We start from the raw sequence: 21,947 nt of genomic DNA, 5'->3' as shown, positions 1-21,947 counted from the left end.
GAATTTATCCCAGATCTTCGCTTTTATAATCTAATCTTGGTGAGTTTCTTAATTTCTCTGAATTCAGTTTCTTCTTTGTCAAGTAAATGGGGATAACCATTCCTATCTGACTTGGTTCCTAGGAGGAATAAAAATAATGGAAGAGTATGTAAGTTACGGCATGAATGGTCTTTATTATATGTTATCTCTGTATTTAGAAGTGCATGCTGATAGCAGTGTACAGGGTGCATCAAGACTGGGCAGAAGTGGGGGTACCTGGGTGGCTCAGACAGCTTGTCCCTCTCCCTCTGCCGCTCCCCCTGCTTGTGCTCTCTCGCTCACTGTCAAATAAATAAAACCTTTTTTAAAAAATGGGCAGAAGCAGAGTATCTTATCCTTCTCTTGATGGAAGATAATGAAGCATGAATTGCAGTTGGAGAGGGGATGACAAGTAGGGATAGTTGAGTGATATCTGGTGTTGGCAAATTTTAGTCAAAATTACTGCTGTTTGCAAGTAACTCTGAAAGTCTATAGCAAATTTTAATTTGTAATTTTGCTGAGATACCATATGAGATATTTTTCATGAAAGTCATTTGCTGGTGAGCATGATGGAGTTGAACAGAAAATGCTGTGGAAGGGGATCCCTGGGTGGCTCAGTGGTTTGGCGCCTGCCTTTGGCCCAGGGCGCGATCCTGGAGTCCCAGGATCGAGTCCCGCATCAGGCTCCCGACATGGAGCCTGCTTCTCCCTCCTCCTGTGTCTCTGCCTCTCTCTCTATGTCTATCGTAAATAAATAAATAAATCTTTAAAAAAGAAAAAAAGAAAATGCTGTGGGTTCAGGAAAATGGTTTCTGAGACAGAAACCAATTGGGGATGAAGAGTGGAGGTCACATTTAGCAGAGTTGGATCATGATGTGGCTCAGCCTCTGTGTAGACAGCGCTGTGTGCTTTGCAGCAAAGAGGGGAAGCCATTTGTTTTCAACATTTTCATCCAGTGTAAAAATTACACATCTGAGGAGATGGAACAGGTCAAGCAAAAGTTGGAAAGAGTTTCATAGCTTTACGAAGCACTGTGGCCCTGGATTTATATGATCAGCGGTTATCTGACGTCCCTTTTCCCCAGTATACGCTTTATTTCATATTTTGGAGGCAGTTATTTGGAAGTACAAATTTGGAGAATTTTCAGAAGTCTTTCTATCTCTCCAGAATATCAGGAGTTCTCTATAGAATTGATAGGCTTTGGTCTATAATTCTTTTTAAAAGATTTTATTTATTTATTTGACAGAGAGAGAGAGAGGGCACAAAGTAGACAGAGTGGCAGGCAGAAGGAGAGGGAGAAGCGGGCTCCCCACTGAACAGAAAGCCCAACACTGAGCTCCATCCCAGGACCCCAGGATCATGACCCAAGCTCAAGGCAGACGCTTAACCAACTGAGCCACCCAAGTGTCCCTGGTCTATAATTTTTATGGCTGTATTTTTCTCATGTTTTCAAAGATGGTGGCAACAAATGAAGTCATTGAGTGTAGGTCTGAAAAGCAATGGCAGGCCAGGGAGCTTAGTTTGAGACACATTAATCTAGTACCCTGGTCCAGTCTCAAAGAATTTACCACTGATTGGAGAATATCTGGAGGAGTGGTCAGTTGAAGGTTTATATTTTAAGAAAGAAGCTGACATTTTAGAGTAGGGTCCAAGGAGGGCCTCCAGGTATAAAGTATAAAAGGTGTCTGGACTGTTTGAAATCTTAAATACACCTCATTCATGTAAACTAGAAGCACATAATTGTACAGACTGGGGGGTCCAGCCTAGATTGACTCCTACTGGGATGTAATAGCTGTTTTATTTATTTATTTGTTTGTTTGTTTGTTTATTCATTCATTCATTCATTCATTCATTCATGAAAGACACACAGAGAGAGGCAGAGACATAGGCAGAGGGAAAAGCAGGCTCCCTCTGGGGAGCCCAATGCGGGACTCAATCCCGGGACTCCAGGATCACACCCTGGGCTGAAGGCAGGCACTCAACCGCTGAGCCACCCAGGTGTCCCTGTAATAGCTGTTAGAGCTGAGATAAAGGGACCTTAAACTCAGACCTGCCATGTACTGTTGAGCTTGCGCATTAACGCCTCTGAGCTTCGGTTTCCTTGTCTGCAAAATAGAGAAAATACTATTGCACAAGGTCATTGAGAACTAAATAAGATCATTCCTGTACAGTGTCTGCCATATGGTAGGTCCACTACAAGCATCAGCAACTTCTAAACAGTCTTTGTCACCTGTGTAGCTCAGTGGTTGAGCATCTGCCTTTGGCTCAGGTCCTGATACCAGGATGAGGGATCGAGTCCTGCATCGGGCTCCCCATGGGGAGCCTGCTTCTCCTGCTGCTTGTACCTCTGTCTCTGTGTGTTTCTCATGAATAAATAAATAAAATATTTTTAAAAATAAAGTCTTCGTTTAGAATCAAATTCAGTCGAGTAGAACAGAACAGATAATATCTATCTAGTTACTCATCTAACAAATATTTATCAAGGCTGCTATATTACAGGCACTATTGAAGCTCTGGGTATACATACTCTTGTGGAACTTGGATTTATTGATTGATTGATTGATTTGATTTGATTTGATTTATTTGAGAGAGAGAGAGCAGAAGTGGGAGAGCAGGGGGCAGAGAGAGAGGGAGAAGCAGACTCCCTGCTGAAGAGGGAGCCTGATGCAGGGTTTGATCCCAGGACCCTGAGGTCACGACCTGAACTGAAGGCAGACACTTAACCGACTGAGCCACCCAGGCACCCCTGGAGCTTGCATTTAGTAAACAAATGTATAACTTCAAACATTGATGAACTGGTATGAAAGGTAACTGGGTAGAGCATGATGGAAGGTGTTTGGAAGTTAGGGGAGTTACATTCCAGCAGAGAAAGGACATGAGGGAGGCGGCCTTGTGAATATACAGGGGAGGCGCTAATTCTCTACAGAGGGAATTGGCAAAGAACTTGATGTGGGAAAGGACTCGGCTGCTTTGAGAAGCAGCAAGGAGGCCAGGTTACTGAGCACAGCAAGGGAATGAGAAGATGGAACGAAAAGTGACTGCGGTTGAAAAGACTGCATTTGCTGTATGGCAGGACAGTGTCAGAGGGTGGGTATGGAAAGGGGATTGAGGTGGTCTGATGGAGGTCCCCCTGCTGTGGCATTTCATCAACTACCTTTCTTCTTTAACTTTTTATTTTTAAAAGTTTATTCATTTACTTTAATAGTCTCTTCCCCCAACATGGGGCTGGAACTCAGGAGCCCATAACCAAGAGTTGCATGCTCCTCTGACTGAACCAGCCAAGCACCCCTTTAGCTTTTTATTTGGAATAATCTTAGACTTCCAGAGTTGCAAAAAGCTACAAATGAGTACAAGTGAAATGAAGAAAATGGGTAGATTGTATCAATGTTAGTATCCTGATGTAATGTTATATTATAATTTTGCAAATTATTACCATTGGGGGAAACTGGGCAAAATGTACAAGAGATCTCCATTATTTTTTTACAACTGTCTGTTAGTCTGTAATTATCTTTTTTTAAATAAAGATTTTATTTTATTTATTCATGAGAGACAGAGAGAGAGAGACAGGCAGAGAGAGAAGCAGGCTCCATGCATGGAGCCTGACGTGGGACTCGATCCCATCCCAGGACTCCAGCATCATGCCCTGGGCGGAAGGCAGGCGCCAAACGGATGAGCCACCCAGGAATCTCCCTAGTCTGTAATTATCTTAATAAAATTTTGGATTAGAAAATAGTAGAGAGTGGGGTGCCTGGGTGGCTCAGTAGGTTGAGTGTCTGACTCTTGATTTCGGCTCAGGTCATGATCTGAGGATCTTGAGATTGAGCCAACATCATCATGCATGTTTTTACAAGATTAGCAGTGAGGAGAGCAGGCTGCAGGGGCAGATGATGGATTGGAGACCCTTCAGTGAGAGTGAGCAACTTGGACTAGCTTGGTAGTGGTGAAAACATGGTGAGCAGGGAAGGATTCTGGATATTTTATTCTGCATCTATTTGAAGATGATTGACAGGATTTGTTGATGAATCAGATTGAATAAAGGGGCTCTGGAGAGAGAATGGCATCACTTTTGGCACCAAGGTTCTTGGTTTAAACACCATGTTTTGTTTTAAGGTTTTATTTATTCATGACAGACACAGAGAGAGTCAGAAATATGGGCAGGGGGAGAAGCAGGCTCCCCACGGGGACCCTGATGCAGAACTCAATCCCAGGATGGTGGGATCATGACCTGAGCTGAAGGCAGATGCTCAACCACTGAGCCACCCAGGTGGCCCTGTTTTTTTGTTTTTAAGATTATATTCATTCATTTGAGAGAAAGAGCACGGGCAGGGGGGAAAGGCAGAGGGAGAGGAAGAAGCAAACTCCTCACTGAGCTAGGAGCCTGACATGGGGCTCAGTCCCAGGACCTGGAGACCATGACCTGAACTGAAGGCAGAGGCTTAACCATCTGAGTCACCCAGGTGCCCCAAGAGTTTGGTTTTATTTATTTATTTTTAAAGATTTTATTTACTTTTGAGAGACCCAGAGAAAGAGGTAGAGATACAAGCAGAGGGAGAAGCAGGCTCCCTGTAGGGATCCCGATGAAGTATTCGATCCCAGGACCCCGGGATCACACCCTGAGCCGAAGGCAGACCCTCAACCACTGATCCACCCAGATGTCGCAAGAGTTTTGTTTTAGACACATACTTGAGATGTCTAAATGAAGATATCAGGTAAACATAAGTGGAGGAGATAGATATAAAGTTGGGAGTTACCGGAATACAAAATGAATTCATTTATGCATTGTGTATAGCAAAACACTTCTCAAACCATTAGCAGGCTTGCAAATTTCCTAGAGCTTAAGAAAACATAGATCCCTGGGCTTCTGAAGGATTCTGATTCAGTAGATGTGGGGTGGTGTTGAGAACTTGCATTTCACAGGTGATGCTGATGCTGCTGTTCTTCCAAACATACTTTGTGTAGAACTTGATGCTGGCCTTTCCCCCTGCAAATTCAGTTTTTCCTTCCTGTCTCTCAGAGAAGCAAAATACCATACTTTGGAGGACAAATGACTGAAAGTCATATGCCTCAGTAATGATTACTTCTGAGTTGAGTCTCACTTATTTCATCTTGCCTAAAATCACAACATGAGTGAATGGCTAAGTCAGAATTTGAACCCAGATCTCTTGAATGCTTTACATTATACCCCACTGCCGTATGCAGGCTGTGTAACCTGAGATAAATCCTCAAGCTCTCCTTCTGTTTCCTGCCAGGCTCAAAAAGAGATAACCTATGTGAATGTGCCATGCCAACTCCAGCACAGTACATCCTTAAGAGGTGTTCTCATCGTCATCATTTGTGTTTGTCAGCATGCCTAACATTTCTGACCTGAAAATAGGAAGGACTGTTTCAGTTCTCATTGCGGACTCAGCCTCTGTGGAGAGAACGTGGGGTGTATAATGAGCTCCTCTGTGCTCCAGAATGTTTTTCTTTGGTCTCTGTTTTAGAAATTGCCCCATGGTGATCAAAATCATAAAAGCTTTCAAATATGGCTTATCATGCCTGTCAGCTGAGCACACACGATGTGTGGTGGCACTTAGAAAAGGAGATAAGGGAGGACCAACATTTTATTGACAGTACTTCCTTTGTTCTAGACCATTTACATATTTGAGATAATCTTTGCAGTTGCCCTATGAATTATATAATATTCCCATTTTACAGATGAGGAAAAATAGGCTCAGTGTCACTACCAGGAGTGGGGGAGCTTGAATTCTAACCTTGTTCCGCTGACTCAAAACAGCTTTCACATTATGCCCTGACCCTCAAGAAGAAAAGAGAGACAAAGGTACTTGGACTCCCTTTTATATGATTCCTCTTAGTAACTAAGTGTAAGAGCAGACGGAGAGTGGGCCCCTCAAAAAGGCATGAAAACTTAAAAAAAAAAAAAATCTGGAGCAAACAAGACATCCTTGTGGGCATCTTCCTTGGGACCCCTGGGCCAGAAAATCTGTCAGGGACCATTGCCACTTTTTTTTTTTTTTTCTGTTTCTGTCTATTTCAGGCTTTCCCTTCACCCAAATCAGCTAAGTTGCCTTTTGTTCATTCACTTAACAAACAAACGGCTCGTGCTGGTCCCAGAAGACAGACATGGTTTCTCCCCCAGCTGTAGCAGAGAAAGGGAGCTGGGAGAGTATAAAAGAATGTATAAAAAGTGATATATATTAATCAGAGAATTACCATTTGATCTAGCAATTCCACTTCTGGGCATATACATGAAAGAATTGAAAGCAAAGGAACAGATGTCCGTAAGCCCATGTTCATAGCAGCACTATCCACAATAGTCAAAAGGTGGAAGCCACCCAAGTGCCCGTCAGTGGATGAGTATATAAACAAAATGTGGTACATCCATGACAACAGACTGTTACTCAGCCTTAAAAAAGGAGGGAAAAATGAAATAAATAAAATAAAATATAAAATAAAATAAATGGAGTGAAGTTCTGTCACATGTTACAAGTCGGAGGAATGTTGAAAGGATTATGGCAAGTAAGATAAGCTGGCAACAAGAGGACAAGTATTGTATGATTCCATGTATATAAGGTCCCTAGGATAGTCAGAGTCATAGAGACTGGAAAGTAGATCAGGGGTCCCCAGGAGTTGAGGGGAGGGGACAGACGGGAGCCATGGTTTAATGGCTGTTGAGTTTCAGTTTGAGATGATGAAAAAGTGTAGATGGCTAGAGGTACTGGTCACGACAATGAGTGTACTTAATGCCACCAATTTGGACACTTAAAAATGATTAAAATGATAAATTTGATGTTGTGTCTATTTTGCCACAATAAAAAAAAGTAGTACATTTGGGACTCTGTCTTGAGCTGAAGGCAGATGCCCAACCACTGAGCCACCCAGGCGTCCCGTTGAGCCACCCAGCCGTCCCTTGAAAAAAATGAAACAAAAATTACAAATATAGATTCATCATATATTTAACCAAAGAAAGTAACCCAGATGGTCAAATGATAGCCATCATGGTAAGAGCAACTGAGAGCGTTCCCTGGAGCTGGAAGAGAAGAGAGCAGGTACATCTGTTCTGGTTAGTGAGGTTGGAGAACCAGAAGGGCTTCCTCTAGAGAACGGCATGTACACTAACTGAGCCCTGAAATACTTAGCCTGGAGGAGGGGTGGGTATGTGTGGAGGACACAACCTTGCAGACAGAAGGAAAGCAAGGGAAGGCCAGAAGCAGGAAAGGCCCTTGATGTAGTTGAGGACCTGCCTGAAGTCTGTGCAGTGGAGCACAGGAGGAGGTGGAGTAGGGAGGGCAGATAGGGTTTGCAGGGCCTTGCAAAAGATTTTAGGTTCCTCCCGGGAGCAGATAGAGTCCACTGAAAGGTTTGAGCATGGGATTTTTATTTCTAATTTGCAAGCCCATTAACTCAGTTGACATAAGTAGGAAGGGAAGCAAATTAATGTTATTGAGGGATTACTCTGTATCAGCTAGCTGTTTTACTTACCATTCAGCTGTCACTAAACATAACACCTGGCACAGAAGAGGTACTCAATAATGATCTGAATGGTTGACTTTATGGATGAGGCTTGGGGAGGGAAAGCCATTTGACCCATGACAGTACTGCATGTGGGATTCTGGCCTCTGTGCATTAAAGGGTCCTTCCCTGGACCTCCTCTAGTCGCTGTACACCTCTCCACAGGGTGAGAAGGCCATGTGGCCCAGAAATTGTGCCAACACAGAGCCTCTCTTCTAGACCATGCTGTAAGTGCTAAAATCCCCACCTTTCCTTCCTCAAATAGCCTCAGCCCTCTTCCAGACCCTCTTCCCTGGGTCTCTCCTCCCAAGAACACTAGTATGTGTAGCCCCAGGTCCAAAGAATTGCAAAGGGGCAGTTGTTTATGGGAGTGTGACTTTGGATTTGTGGCTGAGATGGCCCCACAGGTGAACCTGAGGCCCTGTGCAGGGCAGAGCCTAGGGCAATTTACTAGTTTCCTAATGCTACTGTAAAAAATTATCAGACTTATCCTCTTTCATTTCTGGAGGTCAAAAGTCTGAAGTGGGGCTCACTGGGCTATAATCCAGGTATTGGCAGGGCTCTTCTCCTTTCTGGAGGCTTTACAGGAGAATCTACTTACTTGCCTTTTCCAGCATCTAGAGGCCATCTATGTTTCTTGGCTTGTGGCCCCTTTCTTCAAAGTCAGTAATCATATCACTCCAGCCTCTGCCTGTGTGTCACATCTCTGATTCTTCTGCCTCCCTCTCTCACTTGTTAGGATCTTTGTGATTGCATTGGGCCCACGTGGATAATCCAGGATAATCTCCATATCTCCAGGTCAGATGATTAGCAATCTTAATTCCTCTTTGCTGTATGAAATAATATATTCATAGTCTTCAGGGATTTGGCTGTGGCTATCTTGGGCAAAGGGGGTATTATCTGCCTATCTGTGTATCTGCCTACACAATGGGTGGGAAGAGATGTGGCTAGGTCAGGGACTAATTTTCCTTGTGCCACCATAATCCCAACAACTCTGAGAATTCTAAATTCAAACCTAGCCTTCCAGGTCATCATGAAGGTGTATTTATTAAAGTAGGAGAATAGAATAGAAACTATATGTAATGATTGTTAGTTTATAATTTTTAGCTCTCTGGATCTCTGGTGTATGGGCCTCCCTTTGCACTCCTACCACCAGCCCTCATATAGTAAGGGGAGGCCTAATCCAAAGTCACATGACAAGTAAATGTATGACTTAGAACACACATTTCCACACAAAGAGAAGGAAGGCAATAGGTTGCTACCACTGCTTTGATACTGTGTTTATTTCTCTGCCTCCCCGGGGGTTCCAAGCCTGCTTATTTTTGAATTTCCCATCCAGAGCTTGGCTTCATGAGCTTCTGAGTCTACAATTCTCCTCTAACTAGTTTCCAGTCTGCTCATACCTTGCTCAGACCATTTATTATCCCATGTGATGAATACCTTTTATACAGACCCTCCTCTGAGTTGAACAAGTTCATTCATTTATGGATTCACCAAATAATTGGCACCTCCAATGGGGATAATGGAGATGGCTGAGTCGCTATCCATACCCTCAAGGGGCTCACAGTCCGGTGAGGCCCCCGGACAACGAAATGGACAGTGACAACAGTAGCTACAGTGGCAGGTGTGATGATCATCAGGGCAGATCCAGGACTGAGTTGGGTCGAGCCTTTTCAGAGAAAATGGTTCTCAAGCTGAGTCTTAACTAGGGCAGGAGGCAGAGGACTGGAATTTGAGTTGAGACAGTGGCATGTTCATAGGCTGCAGAAGGGCACGTTTCAGGTCGAGATAATAGAACACAGTGGGAGGTAAGAGGAGGTAGAAATAAAGTTTAAAATACCAAGAGCTAGATTGACCCTAATAGACCATACACTTCATGAAGGGCCTAAAAGTTATTTTTGCTTAGCTTCTGTGCCAGCAAAGTGTTTGGCATATAGCAGATGCTCAATAAATATTTGAGGATAGTGTAAGTGACATGGAGTTCCTGAAAACCATGCAGAGGAATCTGTGTTCCGTATCCTGGAGCCCGGTGGTTCTCAACCCTGGCTGCATGTTAGAATCACCTGGGGGAGTTTTTAAAAACTAAAAATCTGGGCCCACCCCCAACCAGTTAGTCTGAATCTCAGCATATGGGGACTTGGTTCCTTGGGATCATCTTAAAAACTCCCTAGGTGACTCTAATGGCAGCCAGAACTGAGAATCAGGTCTATAGGCCATAGGAGGCCATGGAAGGGTTTTACCCAAAATCAAATCTCCATGTTAGAAATACTCTGAATTGGGGATCCCTGGGTGGTGCAGCGGTTTGGTGCCTGCCTTTGGCTCAGGGCGCGATCCTGGAGACCTGGGATCGAATCCCACATCGGGCTCCCGGTGCATGGAGCCTGCTTCTCCCTCTGCCTATGTCTCTGCCTCTCTCTCTCTCTGTGTGTGTGTGACTATCATAAATAAATTAAAAAAAAAAAAAGAAATACTCTGAATTGACAGCTCCATTGGAAATGAATGGGACTGGATGCCAAGGTGATGGTTGTTGAGAGGCTATTTTGGTGATCCAGGTGAGAGAGGACGAGAGCCTCAACTCAAGGAGATGGAGAAGCAAGTGGATTTGGAGAGGGTTTAGGAAGATAGAGTCAACAGGATCTGGTGACTGAGGGTGGATGGGTAAGAATCTAGGATGGCCTCCCTGACATCAGCCTTGGGCAATTTAGGTGAATAACGTTAAGTGTGACTTAACATTAATTGGGTGACTGTTAAGCTCCAGGCTTTCCCTAATCTTCCCCTTGCCTCAGGCCCTGAGTTTAGCTCCAGTTTAGCTCCTTTTCTTCTTTACCATAGGTCACTACTACACATTCTATCCACTTGGGGTGAGGGGATGATACTTCTCCACAAAATCCGATTCATAGATAAGTCTCTAGCTCCTTTCCTCCATCCCAAAGACACACTCTGGGCCTGTTTTCTTTTAAAAAATTAAAGCAGTTCAGGAATAGAGGGGCAACAGGGAGAAGTTTTCCCCTATTGTCATCTAAGCAATACTCATGTAAGAACATTTGGAAGTATGGAAAATAAATTTAATCAGTTCAAGCCCATGTAAATCTAATTGCTGCCATCATCCTGATGTGTTTCCTGCCCCTCTCCCCCATTTCACGAGACATAGATGATTCTGTTTTGTTCCTTTTATAGTTGTAATCATACTGGTGAAACTGAACTGATAATAAAAATGATGAGGCAGCTTTAGAGAGGCAGCTTGAGTGTGGTGCAGAGAAAGCAAGAGAGAAGTATACCCAGTGGAGACAAGAGCATGGAAAGCAAGTTCTCATACATTGTGGGTGCGAATGAACGTATGTTGGTAGAGCCTTTCTGGAGGACAACTTGACAGTATCTACCAAAACCTTATATATGCATGACCTTTACCCCATAATTCTACTTAGGATTATCCTACAGAAATAAATGTCCAAGTGCACACAAATTTAGATGAACAGAGTGTTTAATACATCAATTTTTAATAAAATAAGAAGAAACTGGAGACAACCTAAGTGCTTATAAGGAGCTAAGTTAAATAAATTACACCGTGTCCATAGAAATGGACCAGTGCAGATATGGAAAGTTCTCCATGGCATGTTGTTAGGTGGCAGACAGTATGTGGTGTCCCCTTTGGGTATTAAAGGCGAACACAAAATGTTTATGTCCTGAAAGGGAGGCAGTGACCTGTGAACAGTGGTGATCACGAAGAGTGAACTGGTGAGGTTCAGAATGCATGGACTTGATCCCCAGAAGCTCCGGAGGCCTGCCTGTGTCTTCCTGAGATCCAGGCTCTACAGTGAGGCCATGTGGCTCAGTCCCAGTTCTGCTTCTTACTAGCTATGTGACCTTTGGCAAGTCATTGCTCCTCTGTGCCTTCATTTTCTCACAAGTCAAATGGAGATCGTGATTGTCCCCATCTCATAGGGTTGGAGTGAGAATTAAATGATGCAATTCGTGCATAACATTTAACAGTGCTTAAAGCCTATGAATGTGCATCATCAGTATTAGTGACATCAGATTCCAGCTTTGCCATTCACTGAGCAAATTTCTTCACTTCTCTGAGCCTTGGTTTCCTGTAAGGCTTGTATGGATTTGGAATAATAGTATGTAAATATCCTGCTGAAGAAATTGTCTCTGGCTGTAGTTCTCAGCCCCGTTGCTGAGTTGGTAATACCAGTCTCTGGATTCTGTCCCTGAGAGTGGATCCCATTAAATCTCCAATTGAGAGGGAGCACACTTCAGTGCTTTCAGAGCTAGAAGTAATTGAAGTGGGCACAGCAGCCCCAGTACCAGGGGGTGGGGGCCTGGTAGGGATGTGGTAAGAGGCAGGGTTCTGCTGCTACTGAGCTCCAGCACATGTTGTCCGGTGGAGACCGGGCCAATAGCTGCCAGATTTTACCATCTTTGAAGAGAAATTGTGAAATTTCCTGATTTTTACTCTTGGCAAAGTTCAATTTTGTAAACACTGTGAGGGCAAACAAAACATGGCAGCCAGGTGTATGTAGCCCTCCCAAGCTTCCAGTTTGCTGGAAGCTTTCCAGCTTCCACTCCAGCTTTCCTGTGTTTGGGTTAGCAAAATATTTACTGAGTGCCTGCCGTACCTGTGCTCTTTCTAGTGCCTGGTCATATTTACCATCCCATCACCTCATGTCTGCTGGCCCAGTATTCCCATCAGGTACTAACTCAGCTGGGTTTGAAATGGCATTTCATTGTGGCTTTAATATCCATTCCCTGGATTACTACTAAGATTGATCATCTTTTTATGTATCTGTAGATGTTTCCTCTTCCTCAACAAAATTTTTGTTTTGAGTCTTTGGATCATCCTCTAGTTGCTGATAGATTTAGGGCTTCCCTAATGGAATTTTTCTTTTGAATAACATCACACCCACTAGACTGGAATCCCTGTTTAGGTTTGGGGCTGTCTGTACACCCTAAGAGGCCCAGCACCGAACATAGTGCCTGCCGCAGAGGAGGGTCTCACTAAAGAGTTGAATGAATCAGGTGCTATTTCAAGAGCATGATATTTATTTACTTTGCATTTCTTGGCACACGTGTTACTGATTTACCTATCAACCTGTTCAACAAGCACAACCCCCCAACTCTGATGAGAAAACAGACTGAGAGAGACTTATCTGTGTCTTGCCCCATTAAGACCAGAAAGTAAAAAAGAGGAACTGGCTGGCCGGAAGGGAACTGTGATTCTTTTAGGTGATTAGGAAAATATCTTTTGAAAGGAGCATTAGAGCTTGAGAGAGGGCAAGATTGGATCTCTGATAATCATCAGCATAGAAATTATCCTAACGTGAGGCTGAGGATAATAATCCTGAGAGGTGAGTGTTCTTTGGGAGTAGGTGCATCACATTACTACCTAGAATTGAATGTGTCTTTTTCCCCATGACATAGAGGGCCCTCCCACCTTCATTGCTCAATCACAAAGTGAAGCCTCTAATGTGGTGAAGTAGAAAGGACGTGTTTTCACAGCCAGAGACCTGGGTTCCACTGCCAGTGGTTTCTCTTAACTCACCAAGCCTCAGTTTCTTTTTCTGTAAAATGAGAACAATAATAACCTGACTTACAAGGATATCCTTTAAATGAGAAAACATATAAAAAGCACTCACTTATATTAATAATACAAAGTCTCCCATTTGATTTTTGCTGTTGTTGTTACCACAACTAGCATTCCCTCATACCAGGTCAGAGGGGCCTGTTAGCTAGCTGGGAGAAATCCAACACCATAGTTGACTCTGAATCAATCTGCCAGTCTTAGGCAACTCTGTTCTCATGAGTGGTTTTCCAGTGGATTTTCTAATCAAGCCTGGTCTTTGTGGTGGCATTTTCTCTGATTCTTGGTTACACAGCAACTTCTCTAGAGAGTAAGTTCCTTGAGGGCTGCAGGGCGGTCACGCTGGTTTGAACACAGTGGTTCTGTATGGCTGGCGGTCACGCTGGTTTGAACATTGTGGTATTGTATGGTTGGTTTTGCACCTGTCCTCAGATTACCTGCTTTTTGTTTTCGAGGTAGAAGGATAGGCCAGTCTCATAACCCTTTTAATCAAAACCCACTGGAGGTATTTGTGGATGTGTTTATCAATTTCAGGTTGTCTTGATGAATATTAGGGCAAAGGGAAAATACACTGTGAGCACTGCTATTTTCTTGGATGTCCTTCATTTACCTTCCACTCAAGCCATGCTTCCATTTCCTCCAATACTGCATATTCACAGACCTCCAGTGCCTTTACACCTGCTCTTGTCTCTCTGGGAACTTTCTTCTACTCACTTTTCCTCTGGCAAATTCCTTCCTTCTCATCCTTAAAGAGTTAGATCATACTATATGTTGGTAAATCAAACTCCAAAAAAAATATATTTAAAAAAAAACACAAAAAAAAAACTAGATAAAATGATATCTTTCTGAAACCTGCTCTGGCCCTCCAGGGCAGTTAGACCTCTCTTCGTGATACATATCCATTCACTCACTCAGTTAGCTACGGCTTATTTGAGGGTCTGTTGTATACCAAGCAGAGGCTGTAGGACTCATTAAAAAAAAAAAAAAAAAAAAAAAAAAAAGTCCTTGCCCTAAAGAAGTTCACAGGTTACCAGGAGAGATGGATGCAGACATGTGGACAGACATGTTGATTGTGTTAGGGAAACACTGAGGAGGAGCATCACACCAGTCTCTTGGGACAGATGACAGGGAAGTTTCCTAAAGGTCCTGACTAGTCTTAAGAGTGTGTACTGGGTATACGGGTGAGGGACTAACTCAGGCAAAGGCACAGAGGAAAGAAATAATGTGGTGTGTGCAGAACAAAAGTAAACAGTTGGTTTTGCTGGAACATAGGTGGGAGCCAGAAAATGTAGGACTTTCTAGCATCATATGAAATTATCATTTCTGTAGGTCAAAAGAAAAATAGTCAACTGTCATCAGTTTCTTTCTTTTTTGTTTTTTTTTTCAGATGTATTTATTCATGAGAGACACACACACACAGAGAGGCAGAGACAAAGGCAGAGGGAGAAGCAGGTTCCCTGCAGGGAACCCAATGTGGGACTCAATCCAGATTCCAGGATCACACCCTGAGCTGAAGGCAGACACTCAACTGCTAAGCCACCCAGGTGTCCCCTGTCATCAGTTTCATATGGTTCAAGTTAATATGTTACTGTAAGGGTCTTGAATCTTAGTGTTTCTCAAACTTCTGTCATTCTTTTTTTTTTTTTTTAACTTTTGTCATTCTTGAACCAACTTCATGATTTTAACCTTCTAGGAATTCCTACCCCCTAAGTATCCTGTTACTGGTTTTTATATAAAGAAGGTCCGTGGGATGCCTGGGTGACTCAGTGGTTGAGCATCTGCCTTCAGCTCAGGGCATGATCCTGGAGTCACGGGATCAAGTCCCACAACAGGCTCCTGCATGGAGTCTGCTGCTCCCTCTGCCTGTGTGTGTCTCTGCCTCTTTCTCTCTGTGTCTCTCATGAATAAATAAATAAAATCTTTAAAAAATAATAAAAAAATAAAGAAGGTCCCTTTTTTACTTAGGTAAATTTATTTTAAAAGGAAATTTTATGTCAAAATGGAAAAAAATATATCATTTGACATAAAAAGAAGCTCTGAAAACAAAACTCTTGCTCGATCCTCTTGCCCGCCATGCTCTGCCTAAAAATTGTCCACAAATATAAGAGGTCTAAACAATTGTTAGAGAAGTTTGCAGTTGGAAAGCTTGAGAGAGTGGACATCATTTAAGAGCCCAAGAAAGTTCATGGCAGGGACTTTGAGAAGATAGAATCAAGAAATATTTGGGAATGAAAATCACCATGTTTAATGAGATGTAGTAAGAGAAAAGGGGACTCAAGAATGTGCGTTTAAATGTCTAGCCTGGAAGGCTGAGGTTAACATGGTAGTGCCAGCTCTAGATGTGGTGAAAGAGTAATTTTGGGGGTGGGGTGGGTGAGGTAAATTTTGCACATCTGGCATGAGATACCCAAATAGGTACAGACAGTCCTTGAAGCTGACAGTGTAAGCCCTCTGATAGAAGAACTATGGAGGTAGTCATTTTGGTGGCTATACTTTGCTGCAAATCCTCCCAGCCTGAGAATAGGGGATTTGCCCACCACTGTAGAGGAGTGTTGAAGGTGTTGAAGGGGGCATCGGTGTTCTTAGTCATCTCTGCCTCAAGAGCTTCTAGGAGGAGGAGGGGGAAGAAAGGAGGCTTAAGGAGAAGATGGCAAGTTCCATCTTGAACCTGCTGAGTCATAGGGCCTTGGGAAGGAGGGCCATCCAGGGGGAAATCTCCATCCAAACAGATTCTGAACTCCATCCTGGCACTCTGAAGTTTGAGGCTAAACCTATAGATTTGAGAGTCACCAGCCTATAGGGGATGGTAGAAACCATGAGAGTGGTTGAGAATGCCCAGAGTGTGTACAATCAAAAAAGTTGCAGGCCCGAGACTAAACCCAGAGGAACTACATTATTTAAGGGAGAGAAGTGGTGGAAAAGGAGACCATTAAGGAGATAGAGAAGTAACAGAATTAGGAGAGTGAAGTATCATGGGACCCAATAGCCTGGAGTTTCCCAGAGAGGAGCAATCACTGATGTCAGATAAAGCAGAGAAGTCTGCCACTGTAGAACATCTTGCAATTAGGATTTTACTGGTGACCTTAGAAAAGTTGTTTACAGTAGAGTGGTGAGAATAGAAACCAACATTCATACTCCATTGAGGAGATGAACAAGCATAGGCATCAAATGTAGGCTGTATTTTGAGGGAGGTATAACATAACCTTTCTTACCTATTCACTCAATATTTATTGGCCAGCTACCATGTCCCAGGCACTATTCTAGGTGGTAATGAATAAAGCAGTAAACAAAAAGTTCCTGCTTTCATGGAGCTTACATTATAAGTGTAGAAAAAGAGAGACACTATATAAAATATATCAGGAGGAGGTAAATTTTTTGAAGAAAAATAGTGACAGGTGTGTGTGTGTGCACATGTGCTATTTTATATAAGGTGATTAGAGTAAGGTCTCTGATCAAGTGACTTTTGAAAGGGATTTCTGAGTTTGTTTTAAAGGACAATATTAGATTAATTGTAGTCCTTAACTCCTGGTAGGTACATTGTCTACAATGTTAAAATATTTAATTATCTTATCACTCCTACCTAGAATCCATGAAAGATTACAGTAAAATACACATTCCTTGGCATGGCCTCTAAGACCCTTCTTAATTTGCCTTCCTCATCAAATGCATCTTCTCCTTCCCATTCTATTCCAGCCATACTTGCCAAAGCTAAATTGATCGATTGAATGAATGAAGTATCATTTGGATGGTATCTTCCCAGGTGGCTTTTCTGGCAATGGGCAGTAAGGTCAAAGAGCTTGAGCCTTGGTGCTGGACAAACATGGCTCTGACACCTGATGGTGCTGCTTACATGTTCTATGACCTTACGTAGGTTCAAATCCTTGGTTTCCTCATCTGTGAGATGGAAATTTCATGAAATCTATACTGTAGGATTAAGGATAAAGTTGAGGGGCACCTGGGTAGCTCAGTTAAGCATCTGCCTTCGGCTCAGGTCATGATCCCAGGGTCCTGGGATTGAACCCCAAATCCTTCGGGCTCCCTGCTCAGTGTGGAGCCTGCTCCTCCCTCTCTTGCTCCCCCTGCTTTTCTGTGTGTGCTTGTGATCTCTCTCTCTCTGTCAAATAAATAAAGACTTAAAAAAAAAGTTGATAGTTTATGCAAATTGTTTAGCATAATACCTGGCAAATTGTAAGTGCCAAGAGTTGGATTATTATTATCACCATTATTATTACTTTGATTAGCCCTCATCAGTTAACAGATGAGGAACCAGGGCTGGCCAGAGTCAGATAGTGAGTCAGGGATGGAGGAGAGGTGACCAGCTCTAGGTATTTAGACATGTGGGCAGGCCAGTGTGAGCTTTGGAGTTTGGAGTTTGTCATTTGCCACATTTGAGCTGGTTGCTCAACCCCTCTGAGCCTTGGGTTCTCCCTCCTTAAAAAGTCTCATGAGATTGTTGGAGGGTGGAGAGATGACACATATAAGAGTGGAACAGAGCTGGGCCCACCTACCTGGAAGGCAAGTAGCAGTTCCTCCTGCCCTGCCATGGTGCTGCCTTCTTAATCTCTACTTAACCCAGTGGGTTTTATTTATTTATAATTTAATCAAGCCAGACTTAATCTAATCAGTGTATCTCCTTCCTTGCCTGCCCTCCTTTTTCTCTCTTAACTCTCCAGCTGTCAGTTCTGGGCTCACTGTCTTTGGCTCACGTGTTTTTGAACAACTTCCTTCTAAGGATATTCTCACCAAAGACTACAATCACATTCTAAGTTTCAGGGGCTGAGGGCACGGGATCACTTATATTTCCCAAGCACCAATATCCTTATCTGTGAACTGTATAGTGAGGATTAATTAAGATAACATTATTGGTTGTTAGCCCCCTGCCGAGTATGTTCACAAACAATCTCATTTAATCTACAAAACAGTGGTTTTGGAAGGCAGATCTTACCTGCAACTCCATCAATATTGAGTGCCTACTATGTTCTAAGTACTGTTTTAGCCATAGCGATGCCTCACGGAGCTTTCACAATGGGAAGAGATTATAAAAACATGAACCACTAAATAAGGTAATTTCAAATTGTGATAAATGCCTGGGTGGCTCAGCAGTTGAGCGTCTGCCTTTGGCTCAGGGTGTGATCCCAGGGTCCCAAGATCAAGTCCCACATCGGGCTTCCTGCATGGAGCCTGCTTCTTCCTCTGCCTATGTCTCTGCGTCTCTCTCTCTCTCTGTCCCTCATGAATAAATAAATAAAATCTTTAAAACAAAACAAAACAAAAAACAAAAATAAAGAGCTAAGAGGCGGCATTTAGGTTACTACCTAGAGTTTATATAAATTCATATAGTACAAAAATATCAAAGTATATACATGTTACTTTAAATTTTTAAAAAATTTTAAAAATTATGGTATTTTCTTCTCCTGGTAAATACAGATTCTCAGTGGACTGCTCCCCAAGGCCATTACAGAATGCTGAAGTCGGCCCTCTTTAGACAAAGGGCCTCAGAGAGTTTCTTGGCCTGATATTCTTACATTGTTAGTGGAGAGTTTCATCCACCTTCAAGGCAGTCTATGAAAGGTGTGGATTTCGAATCTCAGACCATTCCCTGGAGCTGGTAGTCTCTGCTTGCATTGCGTATTTGAGGAAGGCAAATCCAGCCTACAAAACCAAGAAAGATGCCATCCCTATGTAAGTAACCAACTGAGCATGTTTGAAGGATGTGAAACAAAGATGAATGTAGTCAATTCAGAAAAAATGAGCCCACTGGGGAAGAAAACAGTGGCTTCAGCTGTGCAGAACGAAACTGCCCAGATGGAGGGTTTTATATCCTCCTTTACAGCTAGAATACAATATTTTCTTCACCAAAGCAATGAATTTTCCCCGATAATAGCTGCTTTTTAAAAAGGGAAAAAGCCTACTGTATACCAGTTGCTTAGCATAACATATTAATAAGCTTCACAAGAAATATATAAAGTACGAGGAAACAATTTCAGCCAGCATAAGTAAATTGACCACCAGGAGCCACTGTCAGCACTGGTAGAGTTGGGGATTGGGGCTTAGGTTGTCACTGAGCCCCAGGCCTGCATCCTTTACACCCACATCCAATCAACCAACTGCCTACTTGATAAGATAGAGGAGTAGTAGTGCCCAGAACAGGAGAGGTCCAAGAAGGAGGTCCTACCACCAGTAGTCCTCCTTCGACACAGCATTCAGCCCACAAAACCTCACCTAACCAATTCTATGAAAGGCAAGGATTCCTCTACTATTGAGGACAAGATGGTTGGTCGTTTTTCGTTTTTTTTTTTTTTAATTTGTTTTTCAGTGTTTTAAATGACTCTAGTACCAGTCAGATTAACTTGCTCTTTTCCAAAATTAAAATACCTTTGTTCTCATTATAGGGGTGCCTGGCTGGCTCAGTTGGTAGAGCGTACAACTAACTCTTGATCTTGGGGTTGTAAGTGCGATCCCCACATCGAGTGTAGAAATTAAGAAGAATAAAATCTTTTTTAAAAAGTTATTTTCATTATGAAAGTAGACTATAGTTGTTGAAAAAACTCAAAAGTGTGCCCAACAGAAGATTCCCATCTTTCTCCCACAATATAGCCTTAAACTTGCCTTCTGAGCAGAATGAGATAGATCTTTTAATTTTTCTCACAGGGGGCTCTTTGGAGTGGGTAAGAGAGCTATGGAGTCCCCTGCAAGTTTTCAGATGATAATCTGGGCTGGCCTTAGTTTAATAATGATTAGTTCAGTTTTCAACAAACACTTCATGGAATGTCACCTGTGTACTAGGTGTTGCTGATCTAAGATGGACAAAATAGCCTCTGACCTTAGGGAACTTATTTTTGTGTGAAGCACCCAAGGATTGCAATGTTAACCCCTAATGAACTTATACAGAATACTATTTTTTAGGACTGGTTAAAAACTTTCTTTTTAATCAGAATGACACATAATTTACTGATCAGAGAAGTATTCATATATTTAAGTGTCAGAGTTCTTTACTTTGCAGGTTAGCAAGCTTGACTCAGATGGAGCAGAGGAGTGGGGTGCATCCTCTCCAGTAATCCCTAGCAGCATGCATTGTTTCTTTTCAGTCTGGTTGTCGAGATCTCCCTAGGTAACACGCACAAAATGTTCCGTGTGCCCCAAGTATATGCCAGGCTAGTTAGTCAGCAATTCTGCTTCAAGAATCCGCCGGTTTTCCATTACACCAATGGTACGTTTTCAAAATGGAAGGAATTGGGGATCCCTGGGTGGCGCAGGGGTTTAGCGCCTGCCTTTGGCCCAGGGCGCGATCCTGGAGACCCGGGATCGAGTCCCACGTCGGGCTCCCGGCGCATGGAGCCTGCTTATGTCTCTGCCTCTCTCTCTCTGTGTGTGACTATCATAAATAAATTAAAAAAAAAAAAAAAAACCAAAATGGAAGGAATTGAAAATGTAAAAGCATTTGCTGTGAGGAAGAGGCGGCTCTAGGACCAGGACCAGAAGCCAAGTCTCCTCAAACCCTGCGTCATGCCTTTTCTGTTACACCCCACAAGTGAGGGGTCATTATGGACTTTTTAATCCACTGTCGATTATAACATCTGTATTGTGCTGTGCAGCAGAGATTTAAAGCTGGACAGGTTGGTCAGTGCACTTGATGAACAGCACGGTGGCAAGACAGAAGAATAAATTGGCTACCTACACCCTGAAAAGGGTCAGTTGCAGAGGGAGGGATACCAAGCTGAGTGGTGGGAATACAGTAGGGAGGGCTTCTCAGCACAGTGAGTGAATGAAAGCTCATTTGAAGAAACTATTCTCCCCTCCCACCCTTTGTCAGGACCTGGGATCTGGAAGGCTCTCTGGGCTTTCCCATATTGAGTGAGAGGGTGAGAGATCAGGCTAAGTACATCGCCAAGTTGCTGCTGGAGATTGGCTTAGGATCTAATGTGATCCAATCAAGCGAGATGTAATCAATGCTGATAATTTTAGTTTTCAACGGTTTCTTTGTTCTTTTATTAGTAATATAGTATTATTTAGTGCTTCTAGGATGATGTCTTGTGCTGGTCTGATTCAGCCCTTACTGCTTCAGGGAAACAGCCATTCATCTGTTCACTCAAGATGAATTTATTTGGTGCCTAGGTACCAGACACTGCTCTGGGGGAGAGCGAGACACAAGGCTATTATCTTGCCTCACGTAGCTAAGCTGTTTGACTTTTGACAAATCCCTGCCTCCCTCTGGCCCTCAATTCCTCGACCTACTCAGCGAGGTGCCCTCATGGTGAAGGTAAACCATTTAGACTCCGATGCCAGCTTCATCTCTTTCCTGTTGTGTGACCACAAGCGGGTTAATGTGGGCTCCCTGAGCCTGTTTCCTCATCTGTAAAATGGGGATAACTGAACCCGTCTCACCGGGTGGCACTGAGGGTGGAATACAGGGACCCCGCACCTGCGCTCGCGGCGCTCGGCCCCCGGTGGGCGGGTCGCGACCCGGGTGGGCGGGCCCCAGCCCCGCGGACAGGTGGGAGGCGGGGCGTGGCGAGGGTAGGACGGCGCCTGGCGCGGCAGCCGCATTCCGTCGGAACCCGACGGCGGAGAGGTTGGCTCGGCTGGGGCTCCGCGCCGAGGGCCGAAGCGGAGCAGCCCCCCCCGGCCCGCGCGTCCCCGCCCACGCGGCTGCCGAGCCGGTGCTGGGAAGCCGGCCCCCCCGCCCCCCCGCGCCGGGCCCTGGGGGCGTGGCCTGCAGCCGGCCGGCCGCCCCCTCCCCCTGCGCCCCCGCCCCCCCGCGCCGGGCCCTGGGGGCGTGGCCTGAGGCCGCCCCTCCCCCCTCCCGGGCCCTGGGGGCGTGGCCTGCGTCCGGCCG

The 21,947-nt window shown here is 43.9% G+C and overlaps 1 long non-coding RNA gene across 1 annotated transcript; it reads left to right on the top strand.

The window, feature by feature from the left end:
* The first annotated feature begins 12,787 nt into the window (after positions 1-12,787).
* On the top strand, positions 12,788-21,547 carry LOC119870053. The gene is made up of 3 exons (XR_005355091.1): positions 12,788-12,878; positions 18,539-18,793; positions 21,227-21,547. It is a non-coding gene; the product is annotated as an uncharacterized LOC119870053 (long non-coding RNA).
* The last annotated feature ends 400 nt before the right edge of the window (positions 21,548-21,947 follow it).

This window comes from Canis lupus, chromosome 2, assembly GCF_011100685.1.
Source record: "Canis lupus familiaris isolate Mischka breed German Shepherd chromosome 2, alternate assembly UU_Cfam_GSD_1.0, whole genome shotgun sequence".
Taxonomy (NCBI): domain Eukaryota; kingdom Metazoa; phylum Chordata; class Mammalia; order Carnivora; family Canidae; genus Canis; species Canis lupus.
The sequence above is the reverse complement of the archived record's forward strand: the minus strand, read 5'-3'. Positions and strand labels throughout refer to the sequence as shown.